This window comes from Acomys minous (assembly GCF_964271855.1).
Source record: "Acomys minous genome assembly, chromosome: 2".
In the NCBI taxonomy this organism is placed as follows: Eukaryota; Metazoa; Chordata; class Mammalia; order Rodentia; family Muridae; genus Acomys; species Acomys minous.
The window spans coordinates 137,758,033-137,775,964 of record NC_140484.1 but is presented as its reverse complement, the minus strand read 5'-3'; the positions used below and the strand labels follow the sequence as shown (position 1 = coordinate 137,775,964).

Below are 17,932 nucleotides of genomic sequence, written 5' to 3'. Positions count from 1 at the left end.
GAGGGGCAATTTAGACATTAAATCAACAAGCTAAATACTGAGATAGAAGGCGCCACCTTCTTTCATTTCTTTGCCACAGATAAACATTTATTTTTATCAGTATTCAATATTAGCCTGACATAAAACTGCCAACTCTATTGTAATTTATATTCCAGAGGCCTAACCATCCTGGTAAAGGAGGTTTCCTCTCGCGAGGAAGGCCAGCCACCTACTTCCCATTCATTTCCCAAAACTAGTTCATAGCCAGGAGGCTCTGCAAGCTCCCTGCAGACTCTCGTTGGCCCACGTCAGGCCCTGAGTAGTTCTCAGAGCATTTCTTCTTCTCTTCCTCAGATCAACCTAGGGAGGAGCCTGGGCCCAGGTAAGGCCTTTGCTCACAGTTCCTGTCACTACTCCAGCACAGTCCGACTCCAAGAGTGTCAGTCTCCTGAGCAGCCATTTCACTACTCCATCTGTGACGCTACACATTCTAACATAACTTCCCAGCATCTGCAGGAAGGGCACAAAGACTGTTTCTCCCCCTATTCCCATGAATGCATGCTAGAACCCTGTGTAGTCAGAATTCCATGTATGATTCCTGCAGGTGTACTGCTGCACAGTAGGACTGGGAACAGGAGCGTGGAAATCTTGATTTAAAAGCATAGGGCAAGCAGCACCCACATCTAAGGCACCTGTGTACAAAGCCTGGGAGGAAACACCAGCTCTGCAGAGGACCAGGAGGAGCTGACTGACCTGCAGTGGCTGAAATCCTGCCAGAAGAGAACCAGAGATCACTGCAGGCAACAAAGAGTCAGCAATGATGAAGGAGCAACAGGTACAAAAGGATTGACATTGAGGTTTCTGAGGCTATGTAGGGTTTAATTGAGACAATGCTTGCAGAGCTTCTGAAGTCTACTAGAGTTGTGTGTGACCCCCATGAGCATGAAGTCATTTTCTTGAAGTAATTAAGTCAGGGAGAGTCGGTGCATCTTGGGAAAAATGAGAATATAAATTTGTGCAAGTACTAAGATGCAGCTTTTAAAAACAGACTGTTCAAATTTCTTGGAAAATACTTATTGGGTTCTAGCATAGTCTACAGAATGGCTACATTAGCATGAATATAGCCATTCCCTTATTAAAATATATCAGTTCCATTTTCACTGTTATCTCTAACATCTTTGTATATGCACTCATTTCTTTTTTCATTAATTGATTTATTTAATCATTCTACAGCCTGAACCCTCCTCTCTTTCCAATTCCACCCTCACACCCTCCTCCTAACCTCCCCACCCCCACGATGGGTACCAACCCATCCTGGAACATCAAGTCACAGCAGGACTAAGTACATCCACTCCCACTAGGACCAGACAAGGCAGCCCAGCTATGGGAAAGGGATCCAAAGGCAAGTAGAGACAGCCCCTACTCCCATTGTTAGGGAGCCAACATGATGACCAAGCTGAACATCTGCTACATGTATGTGTGGGCCTTGGTATAGCCTGTGGATGCTCTTTGGTTAGTAGTTCAGTCTCTGTGAGCAACCATGGGCCCAGGCTACCGTAGTTGACTTTGTAGGTCTTCTTGTGGTGTCCTTGACCCTTCTGGCTCCCTCAATCCTTCCTCTCAGACTTCCACAGAACTCCCCGAGCTTTGCCTATTGTTTGGCTGTGGGTCTCTGCATCCGTTTCGATTAGCTTCTGGATGAAGCCTCTCAGAAGACAGTTAGGCTAGGCTCCTGTCTGCAAGCATAGAAGAATATCATTAACAATGAGAATGACAGGGGTTGGCTCTCTCCCATGGGTGGGTCTCAAGTTGGGCCATTCATTGGTTGTCCATTCCTGCAATCTCTGATCCATCTCTATCCCTACACTTCCTGTATGTAGGACAAGTTTGGGGTCGAAGGTTTTATGGGTGAGTTGGTGTCCCCCTCCCTCCCCTGGAGTCCCCCTACCTTCAGGAGGTGGCAACCTCAGGCTCCATATTTCCTGCTGTTAGGAGTCTCAGCTAGGGACATCCCCACAGACTCCAGGGAGCCTCCTCTGTCCCACAGATGCCCACCACCTATTTCCGTTCTCTCTCCCTCCCTACACTTGGTCCCCTCCTCAGTTCCCCTCCCCATCCCCTCTCCCAAGCAGTCCCTTCCCTCCATCTGCTTCAGATGTCTATTTGATTCCCCCCCATGCCCCGCTTTTTTGATTTTTTAACTTTGTTTAGCTGTTCACTTTACAACCCAATCATAGTCCCCATCCTCTTCTCCTCCTGGTCAAAGTCTCTCTCCCTCTTTCCTCATCCCCTGCCCCTCAGGAAAGAGCCCCCCACTAACCCACCCCAGTACTTAAAGTCCCATCAGGACAGCATATCCTCTTCCAAGGTGGCCTGACAAGGTAGCTCCTCCAGGGAAAGGGATCAAAAGGCAGGTAATGGAGTCCAGGTCAGAAATAGCTCCCACTCCCCTTACTAGGGGACCCACAAGATCAAGATGCCCATCAGGTATATGTGTGTAGGGGGCCTAGATCCGGTCCATGCATGGTCTTTGGTGGTGCTTCAGTCTCTGCAGGCTGCCCCACCCCAGGCCCAGGATAGTTGCCTCTGTTGGTCTTCCTGTCCCCTCAGGGTCCTTCAATCTTTTCCTCAACTCTTCCACAAGGCTCCCTGAGCTCTGCCCAATCTTTGGCTGCGAGTCTCAGCAACTGTTTCGATCCTTTGCTGGGTGGAGCCTCTCAGAAGATAGCTATGCTAGGCTCCCATCTACAAGCATAGCAGAGTGTCCTTGTTAGTGTCAGGGTTGGCTCTCTCCCATGGGGTGGGTCTCAGGTTGGGCCAGGCATTGGTTGCACAATTCCCTCCCTCCCTGCTCAATCTTTATCCCTGCACATCTCTAGGCAGGGTACATTTGGGTTGAAGTTTTTGTGGGTGGGTTGGTGTTCCACCTCTCTCCACTAGGAGTCCTGCCTAGTTAGAGGGTGGCCTCTTCAGTCTCCATGACACCTGCTACTAGGGGTCTCAGCTCTAGTCACCCCCATATCCTCCCTCCGAGCCTACCCTGTTATAAGTCTCCAGCTTGACTCAGGAATACCCTGTCCACCATTTCTCTTCTCTCTGCAAGTCTTCTTTCTTCCCACCCTTACACTCCCCACATCTGCTCCTAACCCTTGTTCCCCCCATACTCCCTCTTTATACTGTTCTGTCTCTCCAGCTACTCCAAAATTCTACCAGAGAACTCCTACAGTGGATAAACACCTTCAGCAAGGTGGCTGGATACAAAGTTAATGCAAAAAAAGTCAGTAGCCTTCCTATATGCAAATGACATATGGGCTGAGAAAGAAATTAGAGAAATGATACCCTTCACAATAGCCACAAACAATATAAAGTATACTGGTGTAACTCTAAGCAAGCAAGTGTAAGACCTGGGTGGCAAGAACTTCAAACCTTCAGAGAAAAAAATTGAAGAAGATATCAGAATATAGAAAGATCTCCCATGCTCATGTGTTGGCACAATTAACATAGTAAAAATAGCCATCTTGACAAAAGCAATCTACAGATTCAATGCAATTCCTATCAAAAGTCCAACACAACTCTTTACAGACTTTGAAAGAACAATTCTCAACTTCATTTGGAAAAACAAAAAGAAACCTCAGAATGTTAAACAATCCTATACAATAGAAGAACTTCTGGAGGTAGCACCATCCCTGTACTACAGAACAACAGTAATAAAAAAGTACATGGCACTAGCATAGAAACAGACTGGTGGATCAATGGAATCAAATCGAAGACCCAGAAATAAACCCATATGCCTACGGAACTCTGATTTTTGACAAAGAAGCCAAAACCATACAATGGAAAAAAGATAGCATCTTCAATAGATGGTGCTGGTCTAACTGGATGTCTACATGTAGAAAAATATAAATAGATCCTTATCAACCTATAGAAAACTAAAGTCCAAGTGATCAAAGACCTCAACATAAAACAAGACACATTAAATCTAATAGAAAAGAAAATAGCCTAAACTTCCTGAACACAATACCAATTAATAAAACAGAACAACAATTAATAAATGGATTCCTCTGTTAAAAATTCTGTTTAGCTCTGGACCCCATTTTTAATTGGATTATTCAGTTTGTTGGTATTTAATTTCTTGAGTTCTTTATATACTTTGAATATTAGCCCTTTGTCAGATGTAGGGTTGGTGAAGATCTTTTCTCAATTTGTAGGCTGCCATTTTTGTTCTGTTGACAGTGTCCTTTGCCTTACAGAAACTTTTCCATTTAATGAAGTCCCATTTATTAGGTGTTGATCTTAGACCCTGAGCTGTTGGTGTTCTGCTTAGAAAGTTGTCTTCTGTGCCAATGAATTCAAGGCTCTTCCCTACTTTAACTTCTAATAGATTTAATGTTTCTGGTTTTTGTATTGAAGTCTTTGATTCACTTGGATTTTAGTTTGCTGCAGGGCGATAAATAAGGGTCAATTTCCATTTTTCTACATGTAGACATCCAGTTAGACAAGCACCATTTGTTGAAGATGCTATCTTTTTTCCATTGTATGGTTTTGGCTTCTTTGTAAAAAATCAGGGGTCCGCAGGTGTATGGGTTTATTTCTGGGTCTTAGTTTCAATTCTACCGACCAACCTTTCTATTTTTATGCCAATACAATGTGATTTTTAAAATAGTATTGCTCTGTAGTATGGTTGGAAATCGAGGTTGGTGGTTCCTGCAAATATTCTTTTATTGTACATGATTGTTTCAGCTATCCTGGGTTTCCTATTTTTTTTCATATGAAGTTGAGAGTTGTTCTTTCAAGGTCTGTAAAGAGTTGTGTTGGACTTTTGATGGGAATTGCATTGAATCTGTAGATTGCTTTTGTCAAGATGGCTATTTTTACTATGTTAATTGTGCCAACACATGAGCATGGGAGATCTTTCTATATTCTGATATCTTCTTCAATTTTTTTCTCTGAAGGTTTAAAGTTCTTGCCACCCAGGTCTTCCACTTGCTTGCTTAGAGTTACACCAGTATACTTTATATTGTTTGTGGCTATTGTGAAGGATATTGTTTCCCTAGTTTCTTTCTCAGCCAGTTCATCATTTGTATAAAGGAGCCACTGTTATTTTTATTAAACATTATAGTATGTTAATATGAAAGACACAGTTGTTATATTCTCATTCTCCTTTTATAGTGTACAAATGTGTTCATGTGGTGTGTGCGTGTACACACATGTATATAGTTATGAATGTATACATGTGCATGTAGAGGCCAAAGGTAAAGTCTGTATTTTCCTTGATGACTCTCCACCTCTTTTTTTGAAACAGAGTCTCTCATTAGATCTGGGATTGTGATCTATCTAGGCTAGCTGGCTAACATGATTCAGGGCTCTGATGGTCTCAGTCCTCAGCCACAGTGCTGTGGTTGCAGATGCATGCTGCCATGCTCAGATTCTTATGTGGTTGCTGGTTCTCATGTTTGTAATGTGGCATGCATTTTACCAACAAAGTCATCTCCTCAAGAAAATATATCATCTAAACACATCTCAATGAAAAGATGTTAGAAGTTCAGAACAGTAATAACTGTCTTCGTTACTTTCCTATTGACATAACAAATGCCATGGCAAAGACAACTTATAGAAAAAAAGTTTCTTGGGGGCTTGCTTACAGTTTCAGAGGATGAGTCCATCCATGATCATCATAGTGAGGAACATGGCAACATGCAGGCAGGCATGGCATTGGAGACATAGCTAAGAGCATGCGTCTGATCCACAAACACTTGTCAGATGGTGACAGAGTTAAACATATAAAAGGCCCACCCCAGCAACATACCTCCCCTCTAAGAGGCCACGCCTCCTTATCCTTCCCAAACAGTTCCATCAACTGGTGATGAAACATTCAAATAGATGGGCCTATGGGAGCATTCTCATTCAAACTATAACATAATTTCTGGGCAGGTAAGATTGCTCAGTGGGTAGAAATGCTTGGCCATCAAGCCAGACAACTTGAATGTAATCCCCATGATCCTTAAGATGAAAGAAGAGATGCCAGTTCCCATAGTTTTCCTCTGACCTCTACACTACAGCTGTGACAGTAACACAAGTCTCCTCTCAGACACAAATAAATAAACTATTAACTGTAAAGTGTAGGCCAGATAACTATGAGAAGATAAGTCAGAATAGACACCTGAGCAGAGAGGGCAGGAGGAATCAGGTAATCAATTGGTCTATACAAGATAAACATGTTGAATTGTTTCTTTTGTTGTTGTTGTTGTTGTTTGTGGGGGTGCTGTGTTATAAAGACACAGTCTCAGGTAGCCTAGGCGGGCCTTAAAAGTCACTAGAAAGCTGAGGATGACCTTGAACTCTTGATCCTCCTGCTTACATCTCCTAAGTGCCTACATTCCAGGCCTGTGCTACCGTGCCTGGCATAAGCAAGATGGATTTCCTGGCTCCTGTGAGACATCCTAAGGGCAACACTAGCAAGCAGATGGTCTGCTCCAGATCACAGACACTGGATGGAATGGAAGAACATCTGCTATTTATCTACATATAGATGACATTTGAAACTGTAATTATCCGTACTTATGTACAGATAGAATGACCCCAGGATACTGTGCAGAGAGGAGAAGCCAAGGACCATGTTCCTGAAACTCTATGTGAGAGCAGAGGAAGCAGAGCCTCTTCCTTCAAAGTAGAGGTCAGTGACACGGAAGAACCAAATAGTCATGGTTAAAACAAACAAACAAAGAAACCCAAAAGAATTCATAGTATTTTCTAAGGCTAGAGACGAGCCAATGAGATAAAGATTAGAAACCAGGTGCTAGGAAATTGCACATGACTCCTAGCCTAGTTCCAAGTTTCAAACTGGAGAGAACTTAAATTTCAGTAGACTATGGGTAGGAAGGGTCATGTTAATAACTGACACTTGGCCTAGGCTTAAAATTCACAAAGACATGTGTACTCATATATGTGTAAAGCAGATATTCTATAATTATTTTGGCTACTGATTTACTTATATATTTATGCCACAGGCATGTACTTATTTTTAAAAACCATTATCTACAGCCAAGTATGATGGTGAATACCCATCATTCCACTACTTGGGAGGCTGAGGCAGGGAAATCACAGGTTTCAGGGCAGTCTGTGCTACACAGCAAGACTTTCTCAATAAAAGAAAACAAAACAAAAGCCCCAATCATTTTTAACTTAAAGGTATATAAATTTAATCCATTTCACTAGGCTTAATTGTTCATTTTTAATAATGCCTACTAAATTATTACGATTACCATTTCTTTCTAAATATTTATTTTATTGTATTTATTTCACCTGACAGATACTTAAGAAATATTTTTTAACTATTCACTAGCTAAGCATGTGAACTGATGAGTCTAAAGACTTAGTCCAGGGGCTGGAGAGATGGTTCAGTGGTTAAGATCACTGTCTGCTCTTCCAGAGGTCCTAAGTTCAATTCCTAGTAATCACATGGTGGCTCACAACCATCTATACTGGGCTCTGATGCTCTCTTCTGACATGTAGGTGTACATGCAGATAAAGTACTCATATACATATAATAAATAAATATTTTTTTTAAAAGACTGAGTCCAGTCATGAAAGTTTATCTTCCTTCTTTGAAAGACATAGTGCTATGATCTATCACCTGGGTGCACTGATGCAGGGGGAGAAAATGTAATATGGCTGAACACAAAGGTAAACAACGCCATCAATCATTTGAGAGAGACCGTGAGACAAGCATGTTACCTACATGTCTCTACCAGAATCTGCATTCTCTGACTTCTTTAGGTAACTAAGTATTTTCTACTCCTCTTTCCTGGGAATAAAAACGAAAACAAGTTCATATTCTAGTCTTCACTGATTTATTTATATGATGTAAACGTTGTCAGCTTGGCCTGTTCCATGCTTCTTCCATGGCTTTCACTGGCTGTGAATGGGGAAGAGTTGCCAATATCCTGCTTTGGTGAGGTTGGACCAGCGGGACTTGCGGCACCTCTCATGTGCTGGGTCCCACCTCTTGCTGGATTCAAAGACAAGGATCTAGAAACTCTTACCTCTTTATCTTGAAAGAACACCTTCTCTCTACTGAAGCGTCTTTATCAGCCTGTGAACACACTACACTGTTTTCCCACTAAAAACAAAAGCAGACGCTCACACAATTCAACTTCTGTCTCCAGTTACTATGCATTTTCTGCTTTCTGCATGAAACGTCCTTAGAGTGGTTCCATAATTGTGGCATGCAGGCGGTTCTTTCTTTTCCATTGTGTCTTACACTCAGTCAGATAATGCCCAACCACATCACCAGAACTACTCATCTTCAGATTGATAATGACCTTGGAATTGTGAAATCAGCTAACTAGCCCAATACTGAATTCCGCGAACTTAAATTCCTTTGAGCCAGTATTTACTTCTAATAAGTAGTATTGAACACTTGGCTTCCACTGCATGTTTCTCTCTCCTGGTTTCTCCTTGTCTCCACTCATGATGCCTCATTATCTCTCTTCTCTCCTGATTTCTGAGCTGGGGGGCTCAACCCATGGACTTTGAGCTTCTTTTTTTCTGTTTATGCTCACTCCCTTCAAGACCTCTTTTGTGGCTTCATTGCCATCCATAGAAGGCGTGTCCAAGCTGGACCTTCTTGCACAGTCCTACCTGCTCCACATACATAAAAAACACCCTAGCCCTGGCACCGTCCCACTTGTGACTTAAGTTATAAGTGTTGCAGCCAAAAATGATTCCTCTCATTCCATACCAATGTATTAATAAATAAATCCTACAATATCCACCTTCTAGGTAGTTCCAGAACATGATCAGTCTCTCCCTTCACATTCGCTTTAGAACTGTTGCCTGCCTGGATGCTTTCTACATGGTCTCCCTGCTATTGTCTGCCTCTCTCTACTACTCACTCGCATTTCTAACCACGACAGAAAATCTTTTGAAATTGAAATGAGATCACGTCCTCCTCTGCTCTAAACGACCCTGTGATGTTTCCTCCCATTTCAAGTAAAGCCATGATTATGTCCATGACCAATATGGCCCCATGTGACCTGGGCCTCTGTCACCCTGGTCTTCCTATTCATTCAGCTTCAGTCACACACTAGGCTTCGTGTCATTCCTTGAACAAACTGAAAGGTCCTTTCAATATTATTGTACTAGCTGTGCCTTCCCCAGGTGTTACCTGATTCAGCCTGGTGCTGTTTTCTGACCGCTGCAATGTCGCTTTCTCAGGGACAGCACCCCACGTTCACTTCAGACCTCACAGGCATTCCTAGCCCGTCCTACATCTCCATCACGCGGCTGTGCTATAAGGACGGCCAGTCCCTAGCATCACTAGTGTCCTGACGGTAGGAAGGAATCTCCCCCTTACTTTGCTGTATCGCCAGCACAGTTACAGCAATATACAGGTAAATACTTCCTGATGACAATGAGTTATCTCATTTCGCTCTTATAATGCTCTGAGATGGATACTGTCCATTTCCTAGTTACAAATTTAAAAACCAGGCTGGGGCTGTAATTCAGTATAGAATGTTGCTCCTGGCCTTCGGGACTCCCTAGATTTGACCTCTTGGGGCACATGCCTGAAATTTCAGCATTTAGGTGGAGGCAAGTAGATCAGGAATTTAAAATGATTCTTGGCTCTGTAGCAGTTTACAACCTCCATTCGAATGGCTGAAATGATGGGTTACAAATTCACAAAGTCCTCAGAGAGTCTGAACCTCACTACAATATGAACCTTTGATTATAATATGCAGACATTTCTTTCATTACATTTAAGAAAATAATTTGGTTACATAAAATATTTGTAAATATCTTCCAAAAGGTAGGAAGCTTAGAAAAGAAAACAAGACAAAACAACCAGATTCTAATGATTTGGAGTCAGCACAGCTACTCAGTTTGTTCTTATTAAAATACAATAAAGCGGGGCGTGGTGGCCCCATGCCTGCAATCACAGTTTCTTGGGATGCTAAAGGAAGACAGCAAATTCCAGGCCTGCCTGCGCAATAGTGACTTTAAGACCAACCTGGACAATTTAGTGAGACCATGTCTCAAAATAAAGTGAAAACTAAACCAAAACAAAAACAGCTAGGGAGGTACTCAGTGGTGTCAGTGCTGGCAACCAGATGGCTGGGATTCGGTTCCCAGTGCTGACCATAATGGTAGATAATAACAATAATAAAACCAGCAGTCACATGGGTGACACAGGTCCATCAACCCAGGACTCAGGAAGTGTAGGCTGAGGACTGAGTTCAAGCCCTGTCAGGAACATCCCAAAAATGTAAAATAGATAGGTAGATAGATAGATAGATAGATAGATAGACAGACAGACAGACAGACAGATAGATAAAGTAGGTAGGGAGGTAGGTATGTAAGTAAGTAAGTAAGTAAGCAATTACTGAAAATCATTCATATCCTTAGACTATCACTTGCTTTGGGTGAAGAAACGTTCCCTTTGAACCTGGGAGCTGAGATAGGTTTCACTTATTAGAAGATAGCCAGCCAGGATGACCAGTAGTTCAAGGCCAGCCATATACTAAGTGTGAGGCCAGTCTGGGATACAAGAGACTCTATTGCATCACCTCTCCAAAATAATAAAGACGTTATGCTAGACATGCTTTTACAATGGCTCTTAACACACTCTTAAAATGGCTCAAGTATGTCTGTATATTTACTATGAGATCTATTTTTTGCCAACATGGCACTTTTGTTTTCTGTCAGACACCCAAACATAAGAGATAGTGAAGGCAAGGGTGAGTGGAAACAGACTCTCATCCTTGAAGGACAGAGAACACTCTGGGATTTATTCCTAGATGGCAGAGGGTTGGGAAGAAAACTTGGGAGAATTATGGTAGCTGAGGGTAGTGAACCCAAGCTGTTTGTGTAGCAGGAGGCTTTGTTGTCTACTTTCCATGATCTATCTATCTATCTATCTATCTATCTATCTATCTATCTGTGTGTAGTGATTGTGAACAGCAATAGTGAAGAAAAAGATGTCAAACTGTTACTTCTTATGTCAAATCGGTTACTTCTTAAAGTGCCTTTGCTTATTTGCTTATTTGTATTTCATCTTAGTAGATTTATGGCTGGTGTCGGTGGATTTTTGGCTGTATTTTTAGAACTTAAGCTATAGCTGGCCAGCAGGCTGCTGCAGCCTTCTGGAGTGAGGAGGAAGAATCCTGATGAAACATAACAATTTAAAGGGAATGGGCGCAGAAAGCCAGCAACCAAAACATATGACAGTGCACTGACAGAAATGCCTCTGAGACCAAGGTAAGGGAAAAACACATGCATACATACACCACACTGCACTGCATCCCTAGGAGGGCTTGATAAAGATGTACACACTGACTGTCCTAATACTGGCAAGCTTCCACATACAGGGCAGTCGTTGTCCATATCTGTCACAGTGCACACAGAATGACTTTCGTTGGATGGTTATAAAATTCAGCAGTCAGTGGCTGAAAAGGAGCAGACAGGGTTCTAGACTGAGAGAACACAAGCAAACTGACACACCCTGGGCCTTCACTCTGCCTTGTGGTCTGCTGCATAATACGTGCTAGACTGTCAAGTGGATACAGAGTAACGTAAAAATGTCTCTCTGCCCATAGTAATCTACCTACTATGGCTCATGTAAGGCTGTCTTAGCAGATATTGAGCATTTACAGCTCTTGGTTGTCAGTGTGCCAGGGGTGGTGGTGCACGCCTTTAATCCTAGCACTCGGAAGGCAGAGACAGACAGATTTCTGTGAGTTTGAGGCCAGCTTGGTCTACAAAGTGAGTCCAGGACAGCCAGTTTCAAGATAGAAACACTGTCTTGGAAAAAAAAAAGGTGGTTGTCAGAGAGCATCCAGGCTCCTAGATCCTGGACCAAATCAAATGGGAGGCTGTCGTGGGATGTGAGGCTGACTCTCTCTGGTCCTTCATGGTGCTGAACATCAACTTACAAGAACTGTTACATGTGCTGTGGACAGTGTAATGGTGATCACATCACACTGCATTCAGATTGGTCCATGGGAGCATTCCAGTGTCCGTGGACTGCAGTGGTACATACAAACTGATACACTGTGGGCTACTATGAGTATGTGAGTGTGTATGTGTGTGTGTGTGTGTGTGTGTGTGTGTGTGTGTGTGTGTCCACCACGGTGCATGTAAACAATCACATGCTTTAGTATCAAATGGGTTGTCATAGAGTGAACATGCCAACACAACTGCATGAAGGATGTGGTGCTTATGGGCTATAGCATGCAGGCAACTAACAAGCTGCTAAGCAAGTTTCTTATTTTGTGTCCTGGTAATGTATGTTCCTAGGTATATTATTATGCTGCTTTTATCCAAGAGGAGCTGGGAGGTGCATACTTAAACATTTCTTCATCTTAGGGGAAGCATTTGCACAGCTGAACAATTATATTCCTTGCCCCAGTACCTATAAACAATCTTTGGTTTTCATTTCCCTTTCAGTTAGTTCACTTTATAATTTTTTCATTTATCTACACAGATGGCAGGAAACATATTTTGTTTCCTTAACAGATAATTCTGTTTCCTACTCACAGAGTTCCCTGTGTTTATAACCATGCATTGCAATATTTGTCTTTCACCTCTCATATAATATTTTTAAATGATTTATAACATTTAATAGTTTTAATTGTCAAAATATATTAATAAAGTATGTACTACATATAAAAACTAAAATACAGGATAAATATTTATGAATAACATGTAATAACATAATATCATTTGGCCTGTATGGCAGAAATTTTTACAAAACTCCAATGTAATGAAATGAGGCAATATGAATTCTACCACATCTGCCAGGGCTCCAACAACTGACTTCACATTTCTGTCAGCACGAACACCAGATGTGCTGAATTGTGCCTGCTGCTCTCCCACCTCTATCTCAGTGGCTAAAATCTGAGTTTTAAAAATAAGTTCAGCTGAGAACAGTAGATATACAGAAGAAAGAAATGGGACACCAATCCCTCAGTTACAAAAATCAATTCAAAATGGATCAAAGACTCAAATAAAAGTAGGACTTGAGACCATGAAACCAGACAAATCAACATAGTAATGACGCTTCAGGACATTGGGATGGGGTTTCCTGGATGAGACACAAAAAGCACAACGGGTACCAAACCTCAAAATAGACAAGTGAGATTACATCAAACTAAAGTGCTTCTGCGTAGCCAAGGAAACACCCACCAGAGCACAGACAACACAGACCGGCAGGGAACACTGTAAGCTCTGCCTCTGAACAGGAGATAATGAAATATCTATGGAACTCAAATAACTCAACGATGAAAGAACAAACCACCTAATTTAAAAACAAGTAAATGACCTGAATAAACATATCCCAAATGAAGAAATAAGACCAGCTCAGTGGATAAAGGTGCTCGCTGCCAAGCCTGAGGACTTGAGTTCAATTCCCCAAATCCACACAGTGTACTTAAAAGAACCAACTCTCACAACTGTCCTCTGACCTCCACCCACGGGCCTCGGCATGCGCATAGCCACAAACGCTGGTGTCCAAGCATGGAGATCTTCTCTTATCTCACAGATCTTCCCTTAGTGGTTTCTTTTGTTTTTAATGATCTGCTCAGTCAACTTCAATGAGTCTGATAGCTAAGCTAACTTTCTCCTAGGAAATTTAGCATAGTTCCTCTTTGCTTTCTGGACTTATCTCCTGCCAGTTTCCCTAGTGCTGCCCAATAATGTCCCTAACAGCAAAGGGTTCTACCCTAGGATTACAAGAATATAACAGTAGGAGCTACCTTTCTTTTTTTCTCCTTTACACTGGAACAGTCCCACCATCCTTGGAGTCCATGCCTCTCAGAGATGACAGACCAGTTGCTCTGCGGTATGTCTGTCTGCTTTAGTGCATCTGGCATCTTGCCATGACCAAACGTGAGTGATCACTACATTTAGAAGAAATGCTAAGGGATATCATAGCTCAGGTCAGCAGCTCATTACATTTGATGGGGAAAGTTGATATTAGTTAGGGGACCACGAACATCATCACGTATGCTTTCAATACGGTTTAGATGTGTCTCTCTGAGGCTTGTGTGCTAGGAGCTTGGCTGGCCTTCAGTGTGATTGTGCTAGAAGGTGGTGTGGAAACTTTAACAGGTGGGTCTGCTAAGAGGGCTCTGAGAGTGATCCCCAAAGTGATTATTACGACTCCTGAAGAATTTTCTGGTTGCTCTCGAGAAAGAACAGGAGGAAGGCGTCATGCTGCTACTGAGAAACAGAGTCACCTTTCTGGGTTCTTAGTCCCGCAGATAAAAGAATTTGAAAATAGGCTCATATGGAAACTTTAGGATAACTTTATTATAAGTGGAGACAACCACAAAGCTGGAAAAAGCTAAAGATCTCTGGAGGAGAGAAAGAAATGTTTGCTTTCTGAGACAGACATCAGCAAAATGAGTGGTTTCAGCAATAGACATCGGCATGTGCATGCATGTGGTGACATGAGAGGGGCCTTTAGAGAGTGTCCAGGGTATCAGGGCAAGCAAGCTTAGGATTGGGCCCGTGTCTGCAAAGGAGAGGTAGAGAGTGTCGGGGAAGGGGAGGAAAGATACGAAGTTATGCTTTCTGATTTAGAATGCAGAAGGCATCGCAGTGGGGGTCTGCTAGCACCTGCCCTGAGAGGTGGGCTTCTGTGGTCTGTGAGCACATGTTTCATCAAGGCTGTGGTTATCCTTCCTGAGTTCGCACTCTGTCTTCATATGGTTCACAGTTCTTGCAGTTATAACTTTTTAAGGAGTGTTCCCTGTCCAGGTTATTGACAGGTCCATTGGATTAACTCTTAAGGGAATTGGCAATAGTATGTGGCGATCCATAACCTTGTATTTCTAAATACCTTAGATAGACAGTCACATCTCTACCCAGGGCCAAGGGTACACATCAAATCTCACTTAAAAAAAAAAAACCTAAAGACATGCAATAGTACAGATAAAAAGGAATTAAAAGAAAGGCCAGTCTGTGATTTTCTATACTAGATGGCCCCAAACTTGCAACTATCTTCCTGCCTCTGCAACCTCAGTGCTGGGACTACACATGTGCATTGTCATGCCAAGTTAAAACAGTCACATGTTTCCAGGAGAAAATATCCTTCATTTAATAGGTCTCACAGAAGCCTGATGTCTCCACTGTCCTCCCTTCCTTACAGTTTTTGAAACCTCAAGGATAGCAGTTGTGGTGCTGTCTCCCTACTTTCACATGACATTTCAGACACTAAGGAGGGCAACTGTGATACTTTCTCTTTCTTACAATTACTGTGTTACTAAGGATACAGGAGGTGGAACCCAAGGCTTACTATGAATGAGGGGCCCATTCTCAGTGAACTGAAGTCTTGCTAATGTCTGCCTAACTGCCTGACTCATTCTACAATCTTATTTTGAAGCATGTTCTATAGCACAAACACATTCTCAAGCCGAATGATTTAACCCAATCAAAAGTTATGTTTTCCGCATGGAAAAAAAATCTAACGCAAATACCCCTGGAATGTAACTGTTATCTATCAACCATGGTGAGTGTCGGGTCCGTAGTTCTTTGCCTAGTTCTTAGCAGTCATCCCATTGGCTGACAGTAGGTGGATGCAGCATCTGTTGCAAAGCCCCAGCATGAGCCCACAGGATAAGCCAGAGGGCCAGCCCCACCTCAGACTCCACACGTGACTTGGGGGTTGCCACCTGCACTTCTGACTACCTGGTTGTAAGTCAGGGGTTTCCATGCCTCCTTCAGGTTTGGCAATTCGCCGGAATCTCTTATAGAATTCAGGGAAGGACTTCACTGCCTGTCACTCATCCAGGACTCAGAAACTAACAGAGGAAGAGATGCAGAGGTCAGGGCAGTGTGGGGAGCAGAAGGGTGGCTTTCATGTCACTTTCCACATCCTTAGGGATGATGATGGAGGCCTCTGGCATGAGTGCCAAGCTGATCGGCTACTGGATACCAGCACATTCTCTCACCCCCTGTCCCTTCCCTAAGACCCCATGATGGGCTCCGACTCCAACCCCTTAGCTTGACCAAACTGTACCTTGTCCCAGGTCTATGAATGCAGAGTCCCCTCACTCTGGTGACCCCATTATCATAAAAGAGACAGGCCCGTAAGTGAGAGCATTCCAAGGTTTTACATGTACATGTGCATGTATGTATGCATGCATATAGGTATTTAGTGTGTGGGCACAGTATGCATGTGGTGGTTAGAAGGTAATTTGTGGGAATCAGTTCTCTCCTTCAAACATACGAATTATGAGGATCAAACTCAGGCTTGGTGGCAAATGCTGCCTTTACTCCCCTGAGCTGTCTCACTGCCTCCCGAGCTGAGTGCCACACTAAATACTGCCATTATTCTCAAGGAGAGTCTTGTCTTCTTCCATCTAGTTCATCTTGAAAGGACACTTAGAATTTGAGCTCACATTCCCTTGTCACATGGCCACATCTGACTGCTATGGGTTATGAGCATCACGGAAACGGTGGTGTCCTTAGAGAGAAGAGAAAGTGTGATGAGCAGTTTGAAGCCTCAGCCTCGGTGCTTTGACACAATCTTTCAGGTTGAGGTTTGCCTCAGTATCCTGGCTGCTCTGCTTCTTGCCCCTGGCTCCTCACAATGACAGGAGTTGGGTTGGTTACCAGCTGACGTAAATCATTCTGTTTTCAGTTTACCTGGGCTGCCATCAAGATGGGCCAACACGCACTGTTCTACAGCAAACTGAAGATACCAGACAATACACTAGGCCCTGCTATACAACAATCTCACAAGATGAGCGTTGCGTCTATATAAAAGGCGGCCGGGCCCCTTAAATTGTATAGCAGACAACCTAGGCAGCTGCATGTGACAGCTCTGCTGCATCAGAAAGGAGATCATGGGTCATCAGCATGGGAACCACAAAAAAGAGAACCCAAACCTTCCCTGTATCCGCAGAGAACTTAGAGGACAAACATTCTTTGAATCAAAACACTGATGAAAGATTACCAGATGAAAAGGAGCTAAGATAAAGCAAGGAGTAGGAAAGGGTCAAGCCCCGGGAGGCTGATTAAGCCAGCTGAGCCTACGTTTCATTTGAAGGCATAAATCTGCAATAATGAGAAGCTGGTGTAAGAGTGCTAATAACAGGAGCCTTAGCCAGCAGATGTGAAAATGTCCATCAACTTTGAACAATAAGATGCTGGTGTGAAAAAAAAAGGGAGGGGGAGGACAGATCAACAGGAACAGAAAGGGTGTTCTGAAATAGGTCCAAGTGCAAATACGATTTTAGTATTAAATCAGTGACATTTAAAGTCCATGAAGAAATGACTGTTGTAAAGTAGTCCTATTTGCCTCTCTATTTTGGGGAAGATGAAGGTGAGTCTCTACAGCATATGAAATATGAATCTTAATGGCTTGATAGTCCAAAAGAGGAATCTTTAACTATGCTAAGGCTAACAGGAACCAAAGAGCATTAGTTTACCACCTCCGAGGATGGCATAAGTCTGTGAGGTCATAAAGAAGATTGAAGTCTAGTGGGCATTCTCAACTGCTGAGGCAGCCAAAGCTACAGCATCAATGGAACAGTAAGCAGCAGTTCCACCTGCTAGACAAAGGGTCGGGGATTCACAGGTGACATAATTACCCATGCCCCATGCCCTCCAGGGTGAAGGATGGATATTACTGTTGTCTGAACTTACCACTGTGGAAACTGAGGTTTTGAGGATTTATACAATTTCACCAAGGTTGCCCAAACTAAGAGCTCATTCCTGCAGTCTCAGCTATGCAGGAAGCCCTGGAGCTAACGGCTAGACAAAGCAGTTTAGTGAGATCCCATCTTGTGAGATTATTGTGACAAACAAAACACATGGAGGACAACTGAACTATGGTTCAAAAGTTGCTCACTTAAGTAGTATACTCCATCACATCCTGAGCATACAAAAGCCTGGAAGGGTATTCACATCATAAATTATTCACTATAATATCTGCAGTGCCTAAGGAACA

General features: G+C 42.9%; 1 long non-coding RNA gene across 1 annotated transcript in view; it reads right to left on the bottom strand.

Moving 5' to 3' along the window:
- Positions 1-1,037: 1,037 nt before the first annotated feature.
- LOC311592866 overlaps positions 1,038-17,932 on the bottom strand; it is a 39,902-nt gene continuing 23,007 nt past the window's right edge. Inside the window, exon 3 of the long non-coding RNA XR_014777526.1 lies at positions 1,038-1,715. This is a non-coding gene — a long non-coding RNA (uncharacterized lncRNA). The remainder of the gene's footprint in view (positions 1,716-17,932) is intronic.